Raw genomic sequence first — 24,454 nt, forward strand, 5'->3', positions numbered from 1 at the left:
GACTTTTATAAAAAGGCCAGCTTAATCAGTACTTAAGGCCAGTACTTAATAAGTACTTTTTGTGAATAGAAAATTTTTAACCATAGCATCCCTCAAGCATCAGTGCTGGAAGCAGTTTTAGTTTTATTTAGTGTTTTATAAATGAGCTGAGAAAAGTAGAGTCAAAACTCTCAAGTCTGCAGGAGAGGAAATCCTTAACATGCCAACTCATTTGGGGCAAATTTCAGGAAAAGCTCCTAAGTTTGTTAAATTGGCAGAATAAGTATTCAAACATAATTTAAATGATAATATATATGATGATAATTTCTGAGCTGTTATTACTCTGGAAGGCATCTAGGCGAAACTTGAAAAGGTACCCTAGTATGTTACGAGAAAATTTGTAAGCTGCTTGAGAACAGAACAATCTCTTTTCAGGCTTGTATCCTGACAAGGTGACCAGCTAGTATAGTTTATATAAATATGAATTCTTTCCTTTTTAAGAAAAATTATTGCATTTTTCCATTACAATTTAACTGCCTTATACTCCCCATCCACCTCCAATTGGGTTTCAAAGCCAGATTTATGGGCAATATTATATAGGGAGTTAGAAAAAAAATAATGTACAGTATTACAGGACTATCACATGTCCAACACTAAAATCTACTATGTAAGATTGTGGATGATCTACTTCAAGAAAAATATAAAGAGTTTCAGAGAGGAGCGACTAAACCGATAATGATATTAATGTAGTTTTCAGTGGCATAGACTATAAAAAGCAGTTTTGAATGTTGAAAGTAGAAAGTGGTGAGATGGTGAATTATTTGATCTACCTAAAATTAAAACACTAGCAGTGGTAAAATCTTATTAAAACTTAAATCAGGTAGTTTTATGATAAAGTGACAGGATAAGAATAAGTTAATTAGATACCATATATCTGTATCCTTTATTTCTGTGGTACACGGGATGATTTTTGCCCCCTGGTGTAAATTTCCTAGATATTGCCCCCTGAAGCATATGGCCAGCTGTGAAAATATGGGATATAACTCTTGTTAATAGATACCTTATATGGTAAAGGTGAAAAGATACTGCAAATTTAATGAAAGTCCTGAACCAATTGGTTTTGAGTTAATGAAAAGAGAAACTTTCCTTCATGGGACTCTCTTAATCAGGTGACGGTCCCTAAAAGAGGGCTTGGGACTTCCCTATGTGAAAAATCCTCCTGCTAGCCTTGAAGATGTCAGCTGCCTTGTGAAGAAGGCCAGCGATGGCCCTATGAGAGGGGTGAGTGGCTCCTAGAAGCTGACAGCCAGCAAGAAAATGGGGGCATTAGTCCTGCAAATACAAAGAACTGAATTCTACCAACAACCAGAAGAGAACCCCAAACTCTACAAAGGAACAGCACTAGCTGAACTTGACTGTAACCTCATGAGACTCAGTTAAGCTGTGCCCATAACTCCTGACTCACAAAATAAAATGTGTTTTAAGATGCTATATTTGTGGCAATTTGTATGCAGAATAAAAATGTAGTAATATCCCACCACCACGAAAGACAGCAAAAACAGAACAGCAATAACAATGAAAAAACAAACAAAAAACCCCCAGGGGGTAACTGTTACATGGATCCAAGGATTGGGGGGCCTAGCCAGATCATTCATGGTTTTGAGCTATCTCAGGAACTGAAAAGAGCTGTACCTGTAGAGCTCGGCCTTTTGTTCCCAAAACTCAACAGAGATTGACATTGAGATTTTTTGACTAAATGCATGAGAATTTACTCATTTGGAATAATGTTATTCAACAACTTTGTATTATTTTGCATTCAAGTTTCAGAGCTCTGCCTTGATGTTTTCTTCAGTAAGCAACTTTATTTTTCTGTTGAAACAATATCATAGTTCTGTCTAGTTTCTAAAACCACCTGCTTTCAGGTCATGAATTTTTGGTGAGTGATTTAAAGTTATAAATAATTCTAGCCCCAGGCTTGTTTCTCCATCAACTCTCCCTAAGAACTCACAGGGCACTTCTGTGAATAAACCTCTCTAAGGAGAGTGTGATAAAAATGAACATATCAAGTTATTTTCCACTAAAAGGGATACTGCTTCCCCACATTTCCTCCATTATTTTCTACAGCCCAACCAGTCTCTTAGAATGAGGCACTGGGTGAACACGTTTGGGATACTAGTGATTTCTAAATTCTTTGGAAAAGTTATGTACATTAATCATTAATGTTTGTCTCTCAAACTACCAGCACAATGATACAACGCCATATGTCATCTAGCATCTAGATTTAACATAATCTTCTCTAAACCCTTGGCCTTTGTCCTCAAGAGTCTTCAAAGTGTTTGCTTTTAACTTCCTTAATACAATTTTCAAAAACCTTATATAGCACATTTCATAATGTAAGTTAATATCTAAACTTTTATCAAGCTATGTGGAAATATTTTGAAAGAATATAATTTTTAGTGTATTATGTGTTATATAGTTGCTTTAAACATATATTTTTAAAACTTTGGAGATGAAGTTTAGATTGCTCAGTGTCTTTGTCTCCTGAATCAAGTAAGGTGGCATTTTGATTATTTCTTAAGGTTACTTTCTTTGTCTTGATCTCAAGGGACTTTTTCTCAGAAGCTATGTGTTCTCAAATTATCTCTGGATGTGCATTGCCTTCCGGTCACCCTAGCAGGACTGCCCAGGTCTCCTGCCTCCGGGTCCTTTCTCAAGTTATTTTCCTTTTTTGGCATACTCTGGCAAGCCTTCCTATCCAAAGTGTGTATTCCTCCTTTCTGAGTACTCCTTTACTTTATCTTGTCTAGAGAAATTCAGTGAGCTACTTTTCCATTTTGTCACCTCTATCCTTAAAAACAAAACAAAAATAGAGGTTTTTTTTCTCCTATATATAACAATCCTGGGTAGATGTTTAGCCAATAGCACAGAGTTCTCAGAGTCCTTCTTAGCCAGAAATATTCCAGAGCCTGCTTTCTCCAGAATCTGGTTATCATCTGCTCCCAGCTGTCAGAATAAATAAGTACATAGAAGAGCACCTGTTGGGGGTTTTTAATGGGACAGGCCTGGAAACTGTGCACATTTGTTCTGCTTACATTTGGCAGGGGAGAGCACAGGCATGTGGTTATGTTTACTTGAAGGTGATTGAGAAATGTAGTGTATGTAGTGTAGGTGTCTGGCCAACAAAAACAAGGACAACTTTGATTGACAACTAAGTCTCCACCAAAATGCTCAGTTACTTACCTAATTTATCCTTTGGTATGTGTCACAAGAACCTCAAATTAACCTAGATAGAACTCTGGATTCCCCAACCTCATACCCAGCATATCTTTCATTCATGGAATGACTCCATGATCTATCCAGCTGCATAAACCAGACACCTGGAAGCTATCCTGGATTCGTTTCTTATTCTCACATCCCATACCTAACCCTTTAGGATGCCCTGGCAGTTCCACCTCCAAAACACATTTGAAATCTACACACTCTCTTCCTCTGCCATCTCTTTATTTCAATTATCATTAATAATCTCTCATCTGGATTATTCCAATAGCCTCCTAATAGCTGTCCCTACTTCCACACTTTCCGCATTTCATTCTTTATACAGCAGAGTCATCTTTTAAAACTAATTTGAATGTACCACCCTTTAGTTTAAAACCTCCCAATGACTTAGAAAAAATCAATAAAATCTAAAATCCTTATCATGACCCCAAGGCCATATATGATATAGCCTCTACCCACCTCTCCAACCTCTTCTTTTATCACGTTGCATGCTACTCCAGCTACAATAATCTTTTTGCTGCTTCATGAATACATTTAGCTTATTTACACCTTAACATATGCATTTTATGCTCCTCGAAGACCTTCCTCACATCCAGTTATTTCACCTCAGTGCCCTGTTTATTTATTTTTACCATCTACATGTTCTGTGCACTTCTTATTACTGTCCACTATTTACTCTCAGCTTCTTTTTCCTGAAAGAATGGTCCATGACCAGGGACTGTGCCTTGTACCTTGTTCCCACTGTTTCTCAGAGTCTGGTATCCATAGCACACCGTAGTGCTCAGTAAATAATTGTGTGAATGAACCATCAAAAGGTGATCAGAGAAAAGCTCCTACAAGGTTCTTTGAGAGGTTATTGGTGTAGTGAAGGAGCACAAATCTGGCTTTCAGTGCAGACTGGGCCATTTCTCAACTGTGAGCACATGAGTTCAGTTCTCTGAGCATCAGTTCCCTACTCTGAGGCTCCTAGGAGATAGGATGGACCTCACAGCACCAAATGCCTATTTGGTAAAGAAGAAAGGAGCCAATGAAGGAAAAGTTTGTCCTGTGAGGTTAAAAGCTCAACTCAGTAAATAGAACTATTATTGCTATTGTTATGCATAATCAAGCTCCCAAAGGACAAGCCCCACCTAGGGACTCAGTTTCCTTTCTCTTGAGGGGTGGGGTGCCTCCTACTGTCCTTTCTACAGGTGTTTCTGGCATCAGAAATCTCCTACACAGCAGCAGCACAGAAAGAAAAAAACTTCTCACCTTCATTTTCAAGTACTTGCATTCATCCCACACCCCTAAAAACTCCCGGAAAGTAGCATCTTTCCCTGTACCTTCAACCTGGTGGCTGATGACTGCAGAGAAAAATTGCATAGCTTTGTAGATCAGTGCCTTATAAACTAATATGCACTCATCAGATGAATTGTTTCATGTTTCCCTGGTTAAATTTTTTCACTCTCTAAAGGAAAATATAAAATGTACTCCACCCTTCTCAAGTTCTAGAAATTTTACACACACTCCCAATTTAACAGACTACCAAAATTTATTGAATTTTTCTACATTATATTTCTATTTATTTTTAATGCCTCTCTACTATTCTCCATGATCATTGATCACTTCCTTACTCTAGCTTAATAATCTTTGAACTGGTGTATACATACTCTTCAAAGTGCAAAAATCATCTCCAAGGTATACTGGGAAAGAGATTTAGGGACTAACTGAAGATACATCTATGACAGACTGGAAATTCCACTTTCTTTTTTTTAAAAAAAGATTTTATTTATTTATTTTTAGAGAGGGGAAGGACGGAGATAGAGAGAGAGAGAGATAAACATCAATGTGCGGTTGCTGGGGGTTATGGCCTGCAACCCAGGCATGTACCCTGGCTGGGAATCGAACCTGGGACACTTTGGTTCCCAGCCCGCGCTCAATCCACTGAGCTACTCCAGCCAGGGCTTTTTGGAAATTCTACTTTCAAACTACCTTTCCTCCTTACTGTCCTCTTATTTTACAAAACAAAAGCATACTTCTTACACATCCAGAATTTTGTGTGCAGTGACCCAGTATGCAAACTCTCTGGAGGCACCAAACAAAAGGACAATTGATATAAATGTTGAGAAATACTGATGCTACTGTTGAGAAAGTGACCCGCAAAGAAAATATTTTGTAAGTCAGGTAATTGCCAATTCTTTTTACTCCACAAAATTAATAGATTATTAAAAATAAATTTTGATAAGATTACCATGTGATGTTTTTACATATGGTCTGAAGGAGTTCAAGTAATTGAATGAGATTGTTATAACTCAACATTTCATCTATGAGTTTACATCTATAAAAGTGAAGTCTAAATAGAATCAATACTAAACCTAGTCTTGTTTGGCAATATGTATCATTTATGTAACATTGTCCCAAAGGTAGAGAAACTAATTAAAATGAAGAATCCCATCTGTCACATTCGGCAATGCATTTCCAATAAAGTTGTATTTTTTGTTACAAAAACTTGGCAAAATTTGAAATATAGTGATACAATTTTGGTCAATTGTACATAATAAAGATTGTATTGATAATACATTCTAGAAGAAGTAACCTTAAGCTTTACAGCTATAAGAAAATAAATTAAATTATAAATATTTTTATAATTAAAAATTACCATAGGTTAGTGAATTAAATACTTTCAAGAATAGAATATGTAATAACAAAATAATTTCTATGGGAGTAGAAATATGAATTCAAAAGAAAAGAAGAAGGAAGATGGCAGTGAGATAGGTGGAAGCAGAGCCCACTTCTCCCTGCACAGGGGTGAAATACCTAGCTGATCTTCTGAGGACTGAGTGAACAGCCAATAGTACTCCATCATATATGAAGATTGGAGACCAAAAATTGTAGAGGACATTGAAAAATCAGATGAGTAGGTGGAAGCTGTGAATACCAGGATACCTACTGGAAGAGGAAACCCACCAACAAAGGAACCACCAACAGATAACAACAGAAGAAGGTAAAGGAAGGAGTGGAAGCCACACTCACTCAAGCCAGGACCTATCTGGAAATACAACTAAATGGTGGAGAAATTAACCACAGCAAACAACTGAACAAGAGCAAGAAAGAATCCTCAAAACCTTGTACACATGGAAGAACCAGCTTCAACACAACCTGCCCACATCAGCACAACAGAATACAAGAGGTGGTGGATGGAATGATCCTCAGCTAACCAGCTGGAGGGAAGGACCCACCAAAGAAAGACCCAACAACAATCAAAACCCAAAAACATACAGAGACCCAACATAAATGACAGCCCAAGACCAGAGAACTCAGGAGATCAAGGAGACTGCAGCACTGAATCTCACAGGTATTCTACCATAGAAGTTCACACCATAAACCCAGGGAGCCAGAACAGATCAATTTAAGAAGCAGATGCTAACAAGAGTCTCACAAACAATGGGAAAACAAAGAACCCTCAAATGAAAGGAAAGGAGGAAGGCTCAGAAAGAATGCTAAACGAAATAGAGGCAAGTTAACTATCAGATATTGAATTCAAAGCAATGGTTATCAGGAAGCACAATGAACTCACAGAGTATTTTCAAAACCTACAGGGAAACTACAATGAACTCACTGCAAACTATATCAACATGAAAAGGGAAATAGAAACTATCTACAAGGGACAGGAGGCAATGAAGAATACAATTCTGAACTGAAGAACCCAGTAGAAGGAATCAAAAGCAGGCTCAATGAAGAAGAGGATCAGATCAGTGAGCTGGAGGACAAGGCAGAAAAAAACACCCAGAATGAGCAAGAAAAGGAAAAGAGGCTGAGAAAGAATGAAGAGGGGTTAAGGGAAATGCAGGACAACATGAAACATAATAATGTCCCTCTAATAGGGATACCAGAAGGAGAAGAAGAAGAGCAAGGGATAGAAAATCCGTTTGAAAAAGTAATGATGGAAAACTTCCCTAATTTGAATTCAAAAGAAAAGAAAACCACATAAAGTTCTACAAGAGCTATTTCAAATATTTTTAAATGGATAATGATGAGCATATGATATCAATATTAGTCAGACACCAGTGTATATATTTAAGAGTGATATAATAGGTTTACTTTAAAATGTCAATATTTATAATATGCTGACAATAACATCTCTTGCAGCTATTTAAAATTATGATGAATTTGTATAACAATTCATCATATGAAGGATATGAGAGGATATATCAATTTTTAAGGAAAAAGATTTTTCACTAGTCTAGATCTTTATTATTCCCCCCCAAGTTTACTGAAATACCTTCTAGTTTTCTTCCTACTTAACAGCCATGCCCCATTCAAATTTTTTCAAAACTGCAGCCAAAACAACCTTTCCTAAATGCAACCAAAACCTTTGGTATGTATCTGCACCAACTATAATTCCACTGACAGCTGAAGAATACAAAGACTGTCTATATTTTTTCACCCAGGCACTCAATTTACTCAAGACTAGCTCATATTTTAATGTCATCACTTTGGATGCTTTCAATTACATTACTGAAATAAGAACAACACTATTTAGACAGTGTCTGTATCTTCTGAAAGCTTAAAAAAATACAAAGAAAGACCAAGGAATAGATTGGAAGCCTTAAGAATTCTATTTTGTTTTACAACACAGAAAGGAGCAGAGAACTTTTAGTAACTATTCACTCCTTTTACCACACTTCTGGGCAGCCCTGCAGGACATTCTTTAGAATGCCCCTAATAGAACAGAGGAGAACTATTGAATCAATTCAGGCTCCTGTTAAAAAAATTAAAAACCAGAAAAAATAATTCCAGCCAAGTCCTTAGAAACTTCAAGCTAACTGCAAGCTGACAATTTTTAGAAAAATATAAAATGAACAAAGTTAGATTTATTATGAGTTGATTTCAAATTGAACAATACAGAATTATTTGTAAGGTATATCCATGGTAATAGAGTTCAGAAATAATTAGCAAATTGTTGTATATCTTTGTATATAATGCAATGTAATTTAAATAGAAATCTGTAGCAGCACTTACAGTACTAAATATGTAAACATTAATAAACATACCACTTTAATATCATTATCAAAAAAGTTGATTGGTAGGTTCACTGATTTTTTACTAGAATCATATGTATTTCCCACTAGTATAGTATAACATGTCTCATGGTTTATATGACATGGCTGAGAAATCATTTAAAAATCATTATTTCAATACAAATCATTATTAGATAATACAAAAGTATCTAAGATATTGTTAGCATTCCATATTTCATGAAGACTCAATCTCCCTAATAGACATTCTTTGGATGATAGGAGAATAAATCAGGGATCCTAGCATAATATCTAGCACTAATTAACAGTGTTTCCCCTGGTCAATACCACCTGAAGGTTATTACTGGTATTTGTGAAACCAGAGGGTAAATGGATTGACACATTCCATTCCATTGGATTGACACATTCTTGTGAGTCAGTTTTGTTGGAAATGGCTACAATATCCTTGGTTTGGGGTCCATCCTTAATGTAAATTGTGCAGCTGTTCATGTTTTACTTCCCCTGAATAATTTACCTTGCTTATATATTAATTATATAAAATAAACCTTTTAAATTAAGAATATAAGTTTATTATTGCTATTAATGGTAAGCTTACTTTTTTGGTCTTTATACTTTTTTTAGAGCTGTGGAAGTTATTAACAATTGCATGAACCTATTATTTGCACTTCATAAACAGATGGAGAGTTGGTGAGATCACATATTACTAATCTTTATTTAAAGATGGCTAACTTGATCTTAGAGGGATTAAGCCAATATACTAAAATCTAAAGGAAATAAATGCAGGTTTTCTGATTCTTAGTCCAGTAGTTTTATGGTACTACCACAATAATATTTAACATTCTGTCTAACTGTGCAGAGCTACTTTCTTTGGATATTTCATAACATTGCTTAGTAATATAAATCTGTCACAAATTCAATCACAATCCAATAATGTATTTGAATGCTTTGTCTGGAAAGGCAATTCATGGAAAAAGAAGTGATTTTTCTCCTTTATAACCAGACCCTACTGCCTTTTTTTTTTCAGTAAGAAGAGCTGAGGCTCTAGATTTCATTTTTTACTACAAAGCCATAATATATAATTCAATACGGTACAATCTTGGTAGGAGTTTCATTTTTGAGAAGACCTAAGATAAAGTACCCTTTTCAGTTGCCAGACGTATGACACACATCCTTGAAAGGCCTGGAATACAATAATAATTTCATGGGAAAGCCTTTTTGAAATATCTTCTCCTTAGTTTATTACATCTGTATCTGTTCTAGACAGAACTGAAAGTGGTCAGAGTAGTCTTCATCGTAAATTCCAAAATAGCATTTTAATCTCTTGACTGAATCAAAACCAGTAAGGGTCTAGACGCTAACTCATAAATTTTTCATGTATTTATTTGTTCATTCTACATGTATATGCACTAATACTTCTAAAGGACTTTGGGACAGCTTACATAGTCAGTATGATTTTTAAGATAGTAATAAAAGAACGATACCCCAGGATGAGAGGGATCAAGTAACCTAGCCTAGTGTACATTACCATTACTTGAACAGCATATAAGCTGTCTAGCTGCCAATGCAAGTGCAGACAGGAATGAAAAGGCAATCAATTATATAGCTCATATCTAATAAAAATAATAATAATAAATTTCAATAAAATTAAAAATAATTTGCCCTGGCTGGTGATCTCAGTGGACTGAGCATGGGCCTGCAAACTCAAGTGTTGCCAGTTTGATTCCCAGTCAGGTCACATGCCTGGGTTGTGGGCCAAGTCCCCAGTAGGGGTCATGCGAGAGGCAACTACACATTGATGTTTCTCTCCCTCTCTTTCTCATTCCCTTCCTCTCTCTCTCTAAAAATAAATAAATAAAATCTTTAAAAAAAAATCCTAATTGAACACTGAGAGGAATTTCAACTTCACAGAAATATCACTGAGGGGAATAATTTAAAATACAATTGTAAAAGAGTGTCAAATGCATTCTTTATATACATACGTTATATTAATTCTTGTGTCAAATTACAGCCCCAAAAATCCATTCAATCTAGGTTTAGAGCTTAGCTTACTATTCCTATGGCAACATATGTGTAGAGTTGAGAAGCTCTAGAGAAACAAGTCACTCTTTAATACTTTGTCTACTACCCTCTATTTAGGGATGTGCCTCTAGCATAACTAGTAAGATATAATTGTAATTGCTATCTACATTATAAATTTACTTTTAAAAAACTTTTCCCTAAAGATCTTTGAAAGTAATAAAATTCAAATGATGTTCAGTTCACATTTTTAATTGGCATAAATAGGCCCCACAGTGTTTGAAAGTGACACAAATAGAAAGCAATAACCATTAGTGAATTCAGTTTTTTTTCCCTCTTTGGAAAAAAAAAATAAGTGTAAAAAAAAACAACAAAAGCTTTGGCTGATTTGAATTACTTTGCTAAAGGCACTAAAAATAAAAAACTGCTTCATGGGTTGATAGCACAGAGGAAGAAGGGAAACAAATACCTGAGTCTGCAGGGGACCCCACGGAAACACTGGAGTTTTCAACACCCTCACCCCCAGTCCCTGCCATCTACCTTTTACTGGCAGATTTGCCTGTCGTTTTCATATCAGTTGTCCACATTTTTACTATTGTAAAAGTTTACTATTACTTTTTTTACTATTTTTCTGACTTCCAATTCAATGCCATTAATAAACCAATTTCTTCTATCACCTATAAACTGAATATTTTCCACAGATTTGTTGCTGAATTCATTTAATTTTTTTAAATTATTTTATTGTTGTTCAATTACAGTTGTCTGCATTTACCTCCTGCCCCACCTTGGTTTTGTCGATGTGTCCTTTATAGTTGTTCCTGAAAAGCCTTCCCCCCATTATCCCCTCTGGTTACACTCAGGTTGTTTGTAACCATACGAATTCATTTTAGATCAATCTCAAATTATCACATTATTCAGTTTCCCCAGGTAACTTAATCTATGTTAATCATTTTTACTGCTTATGTGAAATATTTAATTTCCATTCTGCTGGTGTATTTTTGATATGTTTCTTTATACTCCAAAATTAATCATTCCATTCATTAATAAAATAATAAGTAAATAGGGGGTTATATTTCTATGTAATTTGTCTCATGCTATTATGTAATGGTCTATAAAGACTAAGTGCTAAATTATTTTGAACTAATTAATCACATGTATTTGACACATTTATGCCAAAAATTATTTACCAAACAAAATGAAAACATTGAATTTTATTAACACATTTAAAAATATTTATTGGTACTCCAGTGATGGCACTTAAATAAGTATTAGAAACACTTTATCATACTGCCTAGTACAAAACAAATAAATGTTGGTGTAGACATTTCTTCCTGTAAATAATGCTTTATTCTGTCAATAAAACACATATTGCTGTGAAACATGATAACATCTATAGGCAAATTAATTTGTGTCCTTTCTTTTTATTTTCTCCAATTGCTAGGCAATATGATCTTCAGGATTTTTATGTACTTAATATTTTTTCTTTTTTATTTAATTTATTGGAGTGACACTGGTTCACAAAACCATACAGGTTTCAAGTGAACAATTCAACAAAACATCTGCACACGGCATCGTGCACCCACCCATCGCCCTAAGCAAAGTCTCTTTCCATCCCCATCACCCTTCCTTTGTCCACCTTCACTGTCCCCCACCTCCCTTTTCCTCTGGCTATCACTACACTATTATCTGTATCTATGTGTTATATATGTTTTGCTTATTCTCTTTGTGTTCTTTCGTCCAGCCTCTAATCCCCCTTCCTCTCTGACAGCTGTCAATGTGTTCCACGTGTCCACACCTCTGTTTCTATTTTGTTTGTCACCTTATTTTGTTCATTAGATTCCACACATAAGTGAGATCATATGGTATTTGTTTTTCAACAGGCTTATTTCATTTAGCAAAATAATCTCCAGGTCTATCCATGTTGTCACAAAACGTAAGATTCCTTTTTTTTTAAGTGCCAAGTAGTATTCCATTGCATAAATGTACACAGTTTTTCTATTCACTCATCTACTGATGGACAACCTGATGCTTGTCAGAATGGCTATCATCAATAAACCAACAAACAATGAGTGCTGGTAAGGATGCATTTAATATTTTTGACATAACTACACTTTGGACTACTTTAATCCAAATTAAGTCTTCTATATATATAGAAATGGGGAGTCATGCAGTCTCCATTTCAACTTGAACTCATTACCATTGTATCTTCCTAAATTATAAGCCACAGAAATTTCTGTTTTCAATAAAATAACCAAAACATTTATCTTCAGCACATCAATTGACACATGACTAGCTATTTTAAAGAAGAATTAAATTTATATTTATACTGAGCATGCCTGTGCTGGTGCCCACTTCCTAATCAATCCTCATGAATTATTTTTCCTAAAATTATATTTCTGTGGTTAAGATCTAAGAATTCTATGTGTTTTGAATCACAGAGAAATAATTTTCCTTCATTGAAATTTCCTTTTTTAAAGAATCTTTTTCAAAATAGAGAATTTAGAGAAACAAAAAGCAATTTATTAAAGTACATTTTCCCTTAAACTAAGAAGTTAATTATATGAAGAATATTAAATCTGAATCAACAATTCTACAGCTAAGAAAAATTACTAGAATTTTATACTATTATTAATTTTAACCACATGTGCATTATAAGCTATTTTTTACACCTGTTTGTATTCAAGTCCTTAGAAAGGTCTCAATCATCAGAAATTCAGTTTTCACATGTAAAAATTAAGGAATTTTCATAAGGTCCCTTCCAAATCTAAGATTTTTATTTCATCGTAATGAGGGACTTGAGAGACAATTCTAAATAATCTCCCTCTAAGACTGCCAGAAACATTTTCTTCAAGACTGCATGAAGCATCTACTTAAGGTCACTGTAAATAAAAGGAGGTCTTCACCAAAAGGCACTAATACTTCCATAGGCAGGGGGCTAATCCTACTGCAGTAAGGAACATAGAAGATAACCATATTTGTGATTTTTCTTAACATTTGATAACTTCAGAACAATCACTGTGGCAAATAATTTTCTTTTCTCCTAAAAAATGATTAAAATGTTATTTATTAAAAAACAGACAATATTTAGCATTTGTGCTCTCCTCTAATGGTCTCATGCAAGTACATCTATATAAACATTTGGCCATGGTCTCTTCTAGATGAGTGTCCTGGCACAAACAAGCACTTCTCTCAATAGTTTTATTATTATTTCCACTCAATACTCCTCTCAAGAATTTCTTATGTATTTAACATCTTCTAAAAATTTAATGTACTATTTCAAGCCATTTTATTTTATGTTTTTTATTTTATTTTATTTTTCATTTTTTATTCCAGATCCAATCAATCACATTATTTTTGGCCTAGATCTCTGTTTATCTTGCAGGTCATTTATTTCTAGCAACTTATTTTTATATAATTTGTCTTTTAGCTATAAGTAGGTAACATTATGGAATATATTTACTGGTTTTTAAAAATATTTTCTTAACATTCCTATTGTCCCATTGTAGTCCATTTCAGTATAATGCTATGAATTAATTACATAAGTAAAAAAATTATTAATACATTAATGACCAATATTTACCACATGTTTAGAATGTAGCAGGCAATATGCTAAATGCTAGGCCATAATAAAACAGTAATTGCTCCCATGAAGTCTAAAACAGGTTGAATGGTATGTAAAATAATTTAAAATATTTTAACTATTTTCATTTCTTCTATTCATATAATTTCCACATAAGACATAATTTCTCTTTTATTAAAATACCCACAGTACTTTTGCTGAGTAGAATATCTCTTCAATTTTAAAATCACCAAATGTTTTAACATTTATTCTAATTAATATGTCAACAAAAACTGATGCTGATTCATTCCAACCACTTGAACTTGCCATTTATAACATAAGCCTTGTAAAAACTATCACAAAATGTACTCATTCGTGGTAGTGGGAGGGAGGCTACTGGGAGATAAAACAATATCTAAACCTTGGTGGCCAGGCATGTTCCTTGGGCACAGTGTTCACTGAGATCAAAGCCCACATTCATGGAGAAGCCAACTTGTTGACATGGCATTCAAATCTTCAGTTACATGTATGCTTTAGGTCCAGCTAAAACCCACCCTCATCTTTCTCAATATTTGCTTGTATAGCCTTCTGTCACATGAAACTTTATCCTTCAAATAAACCCTCCCTCTGCTTAAGCTAGTTTGATATCAATTCCTGTCATTTAAAAAAAATCCTAATACTTATAGGATCTATGTTACACTTGATATGTACATTTAACATAATGGATGTTCTCTCTATTTGATGGTGTGACAAACAATAGTGTCTTAGAATTATTAAAATATGGTAACATTAATTCATGTGATCATTCATTCAACACATATTTATTGAACATCTACTGTATTCATGGCAAAGACCAGACACTGAGAATACAGAAACGAACAAGAGCAATGGGATGCCCTTTCTATTCTTTATACAGGAGACTTCCCTGGTTAGTATCACTTTTTCTCCTGAAGGAATTAATAAGGAGAAAAAAAAGCTCTTAAAAGAATTTCAAAAAATATTCTTATCACTAATTCATATTTTAGAGAAACCCATAATTAATAAATATAGATTTATTACAGATCTATTATTTATCAATTTACTCAGTGATATTTAAGTTGGGTATATATACTGGATATCTTGTAAAATGCATGTGTTTTTCTCACATGGCATTTTGTTCCTTATTCATTAGTCAAATTTTCCATTCCTGAGCAAAGTGATCTTTTATTTTAAAACTTAGATTACATTATGAATTTTTCCCCAAATTATATTTGACTTTCTCCAAATTAAAAATATATTATAAAAATTATTTGCATCTTTGCACTGGCTTCTTATGGCCAGTATAGTTAAAATGAAAAATAAACCTATGAATCTAGGGGCCCAAAATGTCACTGAATATATATGTATGTATGCATTGATATCTGAAGGTTCCCACAAAGTGCCAAGGAAATTTAGGAAAATTATGGGAATATAGAGAAAACATCAATCTCTTAATCCTGGCCTAGAGTTTCAGTAATAGTGTAACCTCCTGATCAGTTCTCAGATCTTTAGAGTGTGATCTTACACTCTTCTAAAGAAGATCAAATGAGATAATGTATTAAAATACAATAATGCATTATACAAATGCTTTACAGCTATTCAAAGTATCCTTTAATTGATTCATTTTGAAAGTTATCCTTGATGTCCTCCCCTAATTTTGGGTAGAAGCTAATTTACATTCACTAATTATACTTGGTTTACATTTTTAGAAGAGTTATCTTTGCCCAGGTAACTTTCTGTTTTGCTTCTCTCTTCTTCACTAGACTATTTTGTCCATAGCAACAGAGAAAATATACATCCCCTTGCATAGCCACTGCATATTGAAAGGGCTTAATGAACACCTGCTGAATTAATAAATTAGTGTGTTCCTTGACTGCAAAAGATTCCTGATCAATAGAGGGGGATATACATATCTATTATATATGAACATAACATCATTTCATGTATTAAATCACATCATGGTATCTGGTATATATAAGTCTGCTCATTGCACTGGAATATAAACTCCGATGAAAAGGTTTCATGTTTTATTCATCCTTGTATCCCCAAAGCCTGATGTAGCAGATGGCATACATGTAGGATTTTCCAAATATGGTTCCTTAGCTTAAGAGAATTGCTCCAGCAAATGTATATATAAAATGGACACTTAGAACGTGGGGAGATAGTGCTACTAGCCTGTGCTTAAAGTTTAATTCAAGAGAATAAGGCAGCAACAAAAAGCATCACTTGAAAAGAATAGTCACATAGCCCAAACAAGCCTTGATAAATGACCCTTCCTTCTGTGTGTGGAATTAATTGGAAGGCAGATATTTTAAAAATGATCATATTGGTTAAAAACATCAAAGTTTCAGGTGCAATGGAACAAGAACTTGGCTAGCAAAAAATAGAGTAATAGATTGACCTGAGAAATACTGTTGACAGTATCAGGAAAATAAGCTTGTAGGATAGATGGGAGACTAAAAAAAAAGAGTGGTGTTAATTCTAAATTTATATATGGCAGATCATAGTATCTCTTCCACTTAGAACCCATGTATCTTATCTGAAGGTCAATCAGAATAGCCACATCAAGTTAAACCCTCCTATAAATATTACTGTGCATGGGACTTTTATATTAATCTATAATGTTAACAGTCATTTCAAAAGGGCTTAACACATTAGATAATTTTACTAAGTGTTTGTAAACATAACTGTCAGAGAACATGGTGCTTTAAGAGTAGATAAGTCTGAAGACTGAAGAGAAACCAGGTGACTTGTGATCATCTTCCTTAGGTTCAGACATTGCTGCTATCACTTAATAGTCAAAGACAACATACTTTTTTTTCTGACAATAAGATTATATTCAGATTTTCCATCGTCTGACATTTTACTAGGTTTCTGTAAGGGTTAAAGTTCTTATTCTTTGCTTTTATTTCAGTATTATATTCGGCCAACTCCTCATATATTAACCAAATCAAAGTGAGAGCTCAAATTATAGGAAACAAAACTAGGAAATAAAAAGTAAATTTTATACTTAAAATAATTTTACAGAATAAATCTCCTCTGTGGTAAGCATCTCTGAATCTTCTACTAAAATTTTTCCTCTGTAAAAAAAATGTTCATTGCAATTTCAAAGCAGTTAAAATTATAGTAAAAGTCACTTTCTGCCCTGGCTGGTGTGGCTCAGTGGATTGAGTGTGGGCCTGCAAACAAAAGGGTTCAATTCCCAGTCAGGGCACATGCCTGGGTTGCAGGCCAGGTGTCCAGTAGGGGGCGTGTGAGAGGCAACCACACATTGATGCTTCTCTCCCTCTCTCTCTCCCTTCCCCTCTGTCTATAAAAGTAAATAAAGTCTTTTTAAAAAGTTTAAAAAGTCATTTTCAATGATTCAAATAAAGGAAAAAAATTGTAGTTGTTTTCTATTTTTCTTACCTAATTGTTTTTGAACTTGGGTGCCCTGATACTGACCTATTTAGTTTATTACTGATTCATCCAATTAACCTCTTGGCTGCCTACTCACCCAGTTCCTCAATAGATTCTCCTGTTTTTCGCCCTGCTTCTTTTCTTGCCAAACAATATTTCATCTTCCATCTGTTGAAATTCCTATGTTCTTTCTGGCACAGCTCCGCCTCCAGATTCCCTCCCAGCCACCTACCTTGCTGCCCTTCCATCTGCTAGCATGACTAGTATCTTTTCCAACCTATTTCCAATCTAAATCCTCTTCAATTTTTCATTTGAATTTCTTTATCAAAGTTTATCTGTTAAAGAGCTGTTGTGATGGTAATAATAACTTATAACCATGTAATCTTGAGTTACAAAGGGAAGTTAAAAGTCAGACAATTTAAATATACATTTATGTTCAAATTATTTTTTTATAATTTTAAGTATTTTATTATTTTACCTTTTATTTTTCTAACCTTTTAAATTGTTGTTCAAGTACAGTTATCTCCATTTGACCCCCACAACTCCCCCTCACTCAAGCCATCCCCACTTCCCACCCTTGATCTTACCCTCCTTTGGTTTTTCTAAGTGTCCTTTATAAATGTTCCTGAAAAACCTTCCCTTTTGCTCCCCCATTATCACCCTCGCCTCCCCTCTGATTACTGTCAGTTTGTTCTTAATTTCAATGTCTCTGGTTATATTTTGCTTGCTTGTTTCTTTTCTTGATTAGATTCCACTTATAGGTGAGATTATATGGTATTAGTCTTTTACTGCCTGGCTTATTTCACTAAACATAATACTCTCCAGTTCCATCCATGCTGTCGCAAAGGGTAGGAGCTCCTTCTTCCTTTCTGCTGCGTGGTATTCCATTGTGTAAGTGTACCATAGTTTTTTGTTCCATTCATTTACTGATAGGCACTCAATCACCAACTTACACCATACACAAAAATAAATTTGAGGTGAATAAAAGACTTAAATACAATGTTTGAATTCGTATACCTTTCAAAGTCACAATGCTTCTCTACTTTTTTTTCATTGATGATATTTTGAAATAATAGAGTGTACCACTAAAAGATACTGCTAAGGTCTTTCAGCATATAATCTTCAGAGCACTAACTACTTCTGTGTGGCCCAATTCTTGTTAGTCTTGTGGTCAACTGTTGGGTTCATTTTTCCTGAGTTTTGCATTCAGTCAGAGCAGCAACCACATTCTCAAGACCGTTCAATTCAATTTTTAGGCTTAACGTAGCAGAAATACTTTTTAATTAGAATATATGTTCTAGGTACCTACTGGATATCAAAGTCATTATGTTAAACATCAGTAGCCCTTAATAATTACAGTCTTAGAATGATATTTAAGTAGCATAAAGGAGCCTTTCCCTTTAACATTGATTTAGTTGTTTGACAAGGTAGATACTTGTTTTCACATAGCATATATGAATTACTTCAAATTAAAGCAGTCGGGAAAATATTTAAAATTTTAGTTATGTAGCTTTTCATAAAACTAAAAACTTCTAATTGTCCATTTGTATGTCTGAAGGATATACCCTCCATCTATCAACCAGAACATAGAAAAGAGTAAAACATATTTGTGAGAAGTTCACTCAAAATTTTACCCTTGCATTCAAAATAACATAGAAGTTTATTAAAAGGATAATGATTTTTTTAAAGAATCAATTTATTTTATAGTACTGGGAACATAACATTTCTATTGATAGTAATTGGTGCTAATGAAGATGTTAAGAAGCTTTGCATTTTGTTTTAAAGAGGTTTTATATGATTTAGATATGGTGAAGTCAACAGATCTGGGGAGGGCCACCCCTGAAAAGACAGCTTGCTATGCTCACAGGTTCAAGAGAAGGGCACATGCCTTGCCGTGGGGTTGGGGTGGGGTATGGTTACACAGGGAATCATGGGGTTGGTCAGGAGGCAGAAGGAGAGGGGGAATTGTGGACAAGAGCCTTTCTTGTGGTTTTTGGAGGAAGGAAGCAAGATAAAAGTGGATTTAGGATTGGCTAGTTTGAATAATTTGTCTTTAGTTTTATGGTATGTGTCCCTGGGTGATTAGGGCAGGAGGAAAGTGGCCAAGAGTAATTCATAACTTCTCCACAATCCTAGTTTATGGTTAATGTTGAGTATAAAACATATAAAAGTAGATATAGATATATAGTTTTCTACATAGGTGTATTATAGTATATGTGCAAATATTCCTTATTAGTTTAAGTATTCCCTATAAGAAAACTTAGAGATTACCATTGTATAATATTCTTCTCAACTTATTTCTCATTCTATGTCACCTGGAAAATTTAATTTTAAATTATAAAACCTTATACTACTTAATCATAATATTTCAGAATTCTTATAAATTGATTTTGAGGCATTAATAACATATTATGAATTTAAGTACTTTTTTCTTAAAAATATCTTATGTTTGAGGTTTTACTACTATAGTTTTCATTCCATATCCCTCTTTTCCTTTTGTTATATCTTTCCCATATCATTCTCTTTTTCAACTGTATCTAATGTGATTATGCTTTGCCAGAGTAATTACTAAATTCACTTTGGTTTTTCATCTCATATATTGTGGTTAATATTCAAATATTCTCATGAATTTCTTGTTAGCTTCTCCCAATTGATAAACTATAAACTCAATTGTAATTACTTTGTGAACAGAGCACATCTCATTTCAGATTTCCCTCACATTCCAGCAAATATTCTTTATCTGATCATCAAGTATTTTCAATGAGGGTGATAAATGGCTTTGCTTGAGACTAGAACAACATCAGAGACTAGAACAATGTACTTATAAATAAGTACAAGTGCAGAACTACACGGACCCCTTTGTTTACACAATCTCCCCACGTCAGTCCACTCATTTTACTGCGATGATCCTGTCACTGAGCATGGGAGCTTTTCTCCTCCTCCTGTCACCTCAGCCAAATCCAACAAGTAGCACCACCATCATACTCATTACTCAGAATTCAGTATGTCATTGGCAATAAGCATCTTTAAATTTCTGCCCATTCCATTCTTTCTCACTTTCCTTTACTCCATTTTACTACCTCTTAATGAGTCACCTTGTCCAGGAGGCATTTAAGCAGAACTGAACAATAGGCTCAGTATCAGGACACCTCTAAATTGTACAGGCAGTTACTCCTCCTTCCTAAGGAAATACTGCATGTGTGATTTCCCTCCTGTTCTGAAACTAGATCAGCTTGGAAGGTTTAAACACATTGCACAATGCTGGGAGTCCTGGGCCACTGCACCACCAGGCAGTTGAAAGGAAACCCAAGGAACAGAGTAACACCACAGCAGAATTGAAACACCCTGTGAAATTCTCAAACTGTGGTTTTCCTGTCCTCTTATTATCATCCCTATATATTTTTCTGTTTTTTTTTCCCTCTTTTTTTTAAAAGAAAATAAATAATGCCTGATTTACAAATCATAGTAGGCCTTATCTATTACTGGGTCTTAACAGATTATTTAGCAAACATTAAAAAAACAGCATAATTAATACACTTAAGGAAGTAAATATACATACAGTTATATTGCACATGTTTTATAAATTACATGTTATAATGTATATGTATTTACATATACATGCATGTACTATATTTCTATGTGCATGTATATATATATACATATATTAATAGTGTAAACTTACTGTTAAAAAACATCCTTAATGAATTCTACTACATCTAGATTTTCTTACTAAAAGTTTGCTCATGTTATTTTCCCACCCTAAAGGCATGCTCAGGAATTCATATCATACTACTTATTATTTGCATATTTATTAATTATTTGCCATGATATTTGAGCAAGCAGCTTTAATTCACAAGACTGGCAAATATAATATGAAACTATATTTTTCAGTTTTACAGTTGTAAATTTTATTTGGCTTTTATATAGTGGGTTCTGCAATTCTATAAGCCTAATTTTTAAAAGACTAAGAAAGAAATATAACTTTCTTTTTGGTAAATTTCAAAATATGCCATCCACTCCTGTGTTTCAGACCAAGGCATTCCAGACAGGAGAAAACACAAAACACTACAGTGTAAGTCAAACTGTTTCGTTCTTGACAACAAGGTCTTCCTTCAAGGATGGGCTAGTCCAAATTATTTTAATTCCATTTCTTCCATTTGTATGCAGCACGGTATTTGAGTTTGACTCCCTCAGCACTTTTCTTTACTTCTGGGAGGACTGAGCATTTTGGGTGTGTACCAACATCTTCAACCATAATTTGAACATGTTGACAGTAAGGAAATAATCTGAGCCAAAAGAATGCCACAGCCCTGCTAAAACTTCCCCACGAGGAGGTAATTATTTCATTGATCCAGCTCACGGTCAGTGCTGCCCCTCCCCGATCTGCAGGCTTCTATCTATCCAAGACCCACACACCTGAGCTCTGGCACATTCTTGAAAAGCATTTGCATGCAAAATAAAACATCTTATGACACCATAATATTAAAAATATAAAACAAAGCCAGCTTTCAGTTAGCTTGACAATTGAGAGCCCTGGCGCTGCATCACAATACTGAAGTCTGAGTCAACCTTACTAATGCTGCATCACCATTATCCTAACTCAGCAGATTCACGTTTGCAACGATCTAACCTAGAGAAAAACCTCGGACTTACCTCCTATGTCGAGCTATCTGTAGTACTGAGTACAATATTTATTGCAAATTGTCCATCTGAATAAATGCAGCGACAGTTATACCACGGGATACCTCCCTCCTGCAGCAGAAAGCAAGTTAAAAGGACTTCAAGCTGTGACCTCAGAGGCAGGCACAGCCGCTCCCATCTTTCAGCCAACCTTCTGAAATGAGCAGGTTAGATGACAGCAAAGCTGGCTTTCTACATGGCAATACTTTCAAATAAAGCATTCTGTGCTCGGAGCTGGGGAATTTACATCTTCCAAATTGGCTGGGACCGAGTCAATGCTGCTCTATGCCTGAAAATATTAAGCATTTCACTGCAGTCACTTAATGCAAGAAACTATCTGAGGTGACTTCACAAACCCTGTCATTCTGTTCGGAGACTAAAGAACGAGCACCACATGCATAATTCATGAGTTAAAATCTTCAATGCACTTCCTGTAGCCACTGTTCTATCCAGTAATGGGCTATTGATCACCTCATTGCTAAGGCAATTGGAGCTTCATGATTGGTTTATTTCCGCAAATAAAATTACAACCAAAATCACAGCAGAAGCCTCCAGCCCTGCAGCATCTACTCGGGTAAAACACTCACACAGACGAGATGGCATTTGCATACTGCAGACTGTTTAAACTGAGCTGTCTTCTGCAAAAATGCTATAGTATCTGTTTTCTTTTATTCAGAAGACATACTTTCTGCAGGTTTAGGCTTAATATTTTACCTTATTAAGTAAGGTGTCCAGAATTTTTGTTTTCTTTTCTAGCATATCTGGAAAATTAACATCACTAAACTGAAAATTTGAAAGAAAAAAAGGTGTATGGATACATCATAGATTTTTACCTGGGCTCATTTGAACAACTTTCCTTAGAAAACTCAAATTTAAAAATAATAAACTTCCCATTTCAATAATATGGAAGTTTTCCTTTAAAAAAATCATTAGAGTGGGTGCACATGTTCCTCACTGTTAACTATTTCAGACTGTAAGCATCTTTAATCAGGGTGTGTCAGTAGCTCTGAGAGCACGTTCTCTCAGAATTTAAGCTCTTAAGAACACACCCTGGCTTCTCTTAGTCTGTTTTACTGCCTCTGGAGAGCAGGCTTTAATGTTCACCGAGGGAAAACACAGGTAGCATTTTAAAATGTTATAATAGTAGTTGCAAAAATACTACAGTGATAGATTTATATAAAATAGAAAATGCATGCATATACAAAAATATTTTTCTATTTTCCAAAGTATCTTCACTGTAAAAATTAATTAATGTTTATTTTTTCACCAAAAGAGAACTGAATATGATGTTTTTACAATTATTTAGAAGCCTAATGTCGTCTTTTTAAAGTCTCTTTTTATATTCATACACACACAGGTGCAATATGCAAGTTTATAATATCATGTTTCTGTGCTAAGACCATTTGTTAAATCCAGAGTAAATCCTTCAAATTTGTGGCTTGGGGCTGGAGCACAGAGGAGCAACTGTCCGAATATAGCTGAGGTTTCCCATCTAACAGTTAGACTGCAGGGTGCAATTCACCCTTGGAGGAGGCATATTCACAGTGACTTTGAGTCAGTAAACCAATAACAACTAGTATCAGCCTGCAAAGGTTGTAGTAGTGCTGATGACAGAGGAGATGGAGTTAATGGCTATTCACGGAGATATCTCTTCTTTCCAAGTGCACACATATATATGTAAGACATAATTCCTGCTAAGACACAGAGAAGACAATGGTACCTAATTGGTAAAAATTATGCTAATTTTTTACCATACCAGACAGTATGAGAAATTATCATCTAATAACTATGCATATTACATAATATGTTGTTCTGCCTACATAGATTTGATTTGCATATTTATATATACTGCCTTTACCCTAAAAAAATTCAAGTAAACTACATAGTATACCTTATTCCATTATATTTCTGAATATTATTTATTCTTTAAAGAGAAGATTGAAAGACCTCAAACATTACAGAAGTTATAAGGATTAATATCCTGTGAAGAGTTTTACCAATTTAATCATTTATAGAAGCAATTTCATATAAAAATAGTATCTCACTTAAAAATAGTAGAAAATTTAAAACCTTGGCATTTAATTTATCAGATATAAGGATATAGAGTATAATCATTTAGAAAATCCTAATTGTTGACATAATCTAAAATAACTACAAATATAAGTATTGGAAATTAAAGCTGTCTGAAATGACATGACTCAATGGTGCATAACCAGGTGGACAGGGGGAACATCAGCTCAGTCACTCTCATGCTGCAAGTGACAGGAAAGCCAGTATCTTTTCTAACAAATATCCAAGACCTCAGTCAAAAATGAAGATGGCAACTTTGCAACCATTTGGTGAAGTTTCAGGTTCACCTGTTTTAAACACAGGGAGAGAGAAAGATGAGAAACACACAAACACCTCATCAACCTTGCATAGAACAAGATTAGAAGGCAGCAAAGAAGAAATGGGTATGGCATAAGAAAAGCTATGGAGTAAGTACATCCCAAAGAAATTAGAAGGAGGG

At 34.5% G+C, this 24,454-nt stretch overlaps 1 protein-coding gene across 3 annotated transcripts in view; it reads right to left on the reverse strand.

Moving 5' to 3' along the window:
- CNTN1 (contactin 1) overlaps window positions 1-24,454 on the reverse strand; it is a 320,158-nt gene that overhangs the window by 179,049 nt on the left and 116,655 nt on the right. The window contains exon 1 of one of the 3 annotated variants that reach the window (XM_045829320.1): window positions 21,919-22,161. The exons of the other annotated variants lie outside the window; for them this stretch is intronic. The gene's annotated coding sequence lies outside the window, so the exon portion shown is untranslated. Of the gene's footprint in view, window positions 1-21,918; window positions 22,162-24,454 lie in introns of those variants that run through there. 3 annotated transcript variants of the gene reach the window in all.

The sequence above is a fragment of the Phyllostomus hastatus genome, unplaced genomic scaffold (assembly GCF_019186645.2).
Source record: "Phyllostomus hastatus isolate PE091 unplaced genomic scaffold, TTU_PhHast_1.1 phas_scaffold_93, whole genome shotgun sequence".
Taxonomy (NCBI): Eukaryota; Metazoa; Chordata; class Mammalia; order Chiroptera; family Phyllostomidae; genus Phyllostomus; species Phyllostomus hastatus.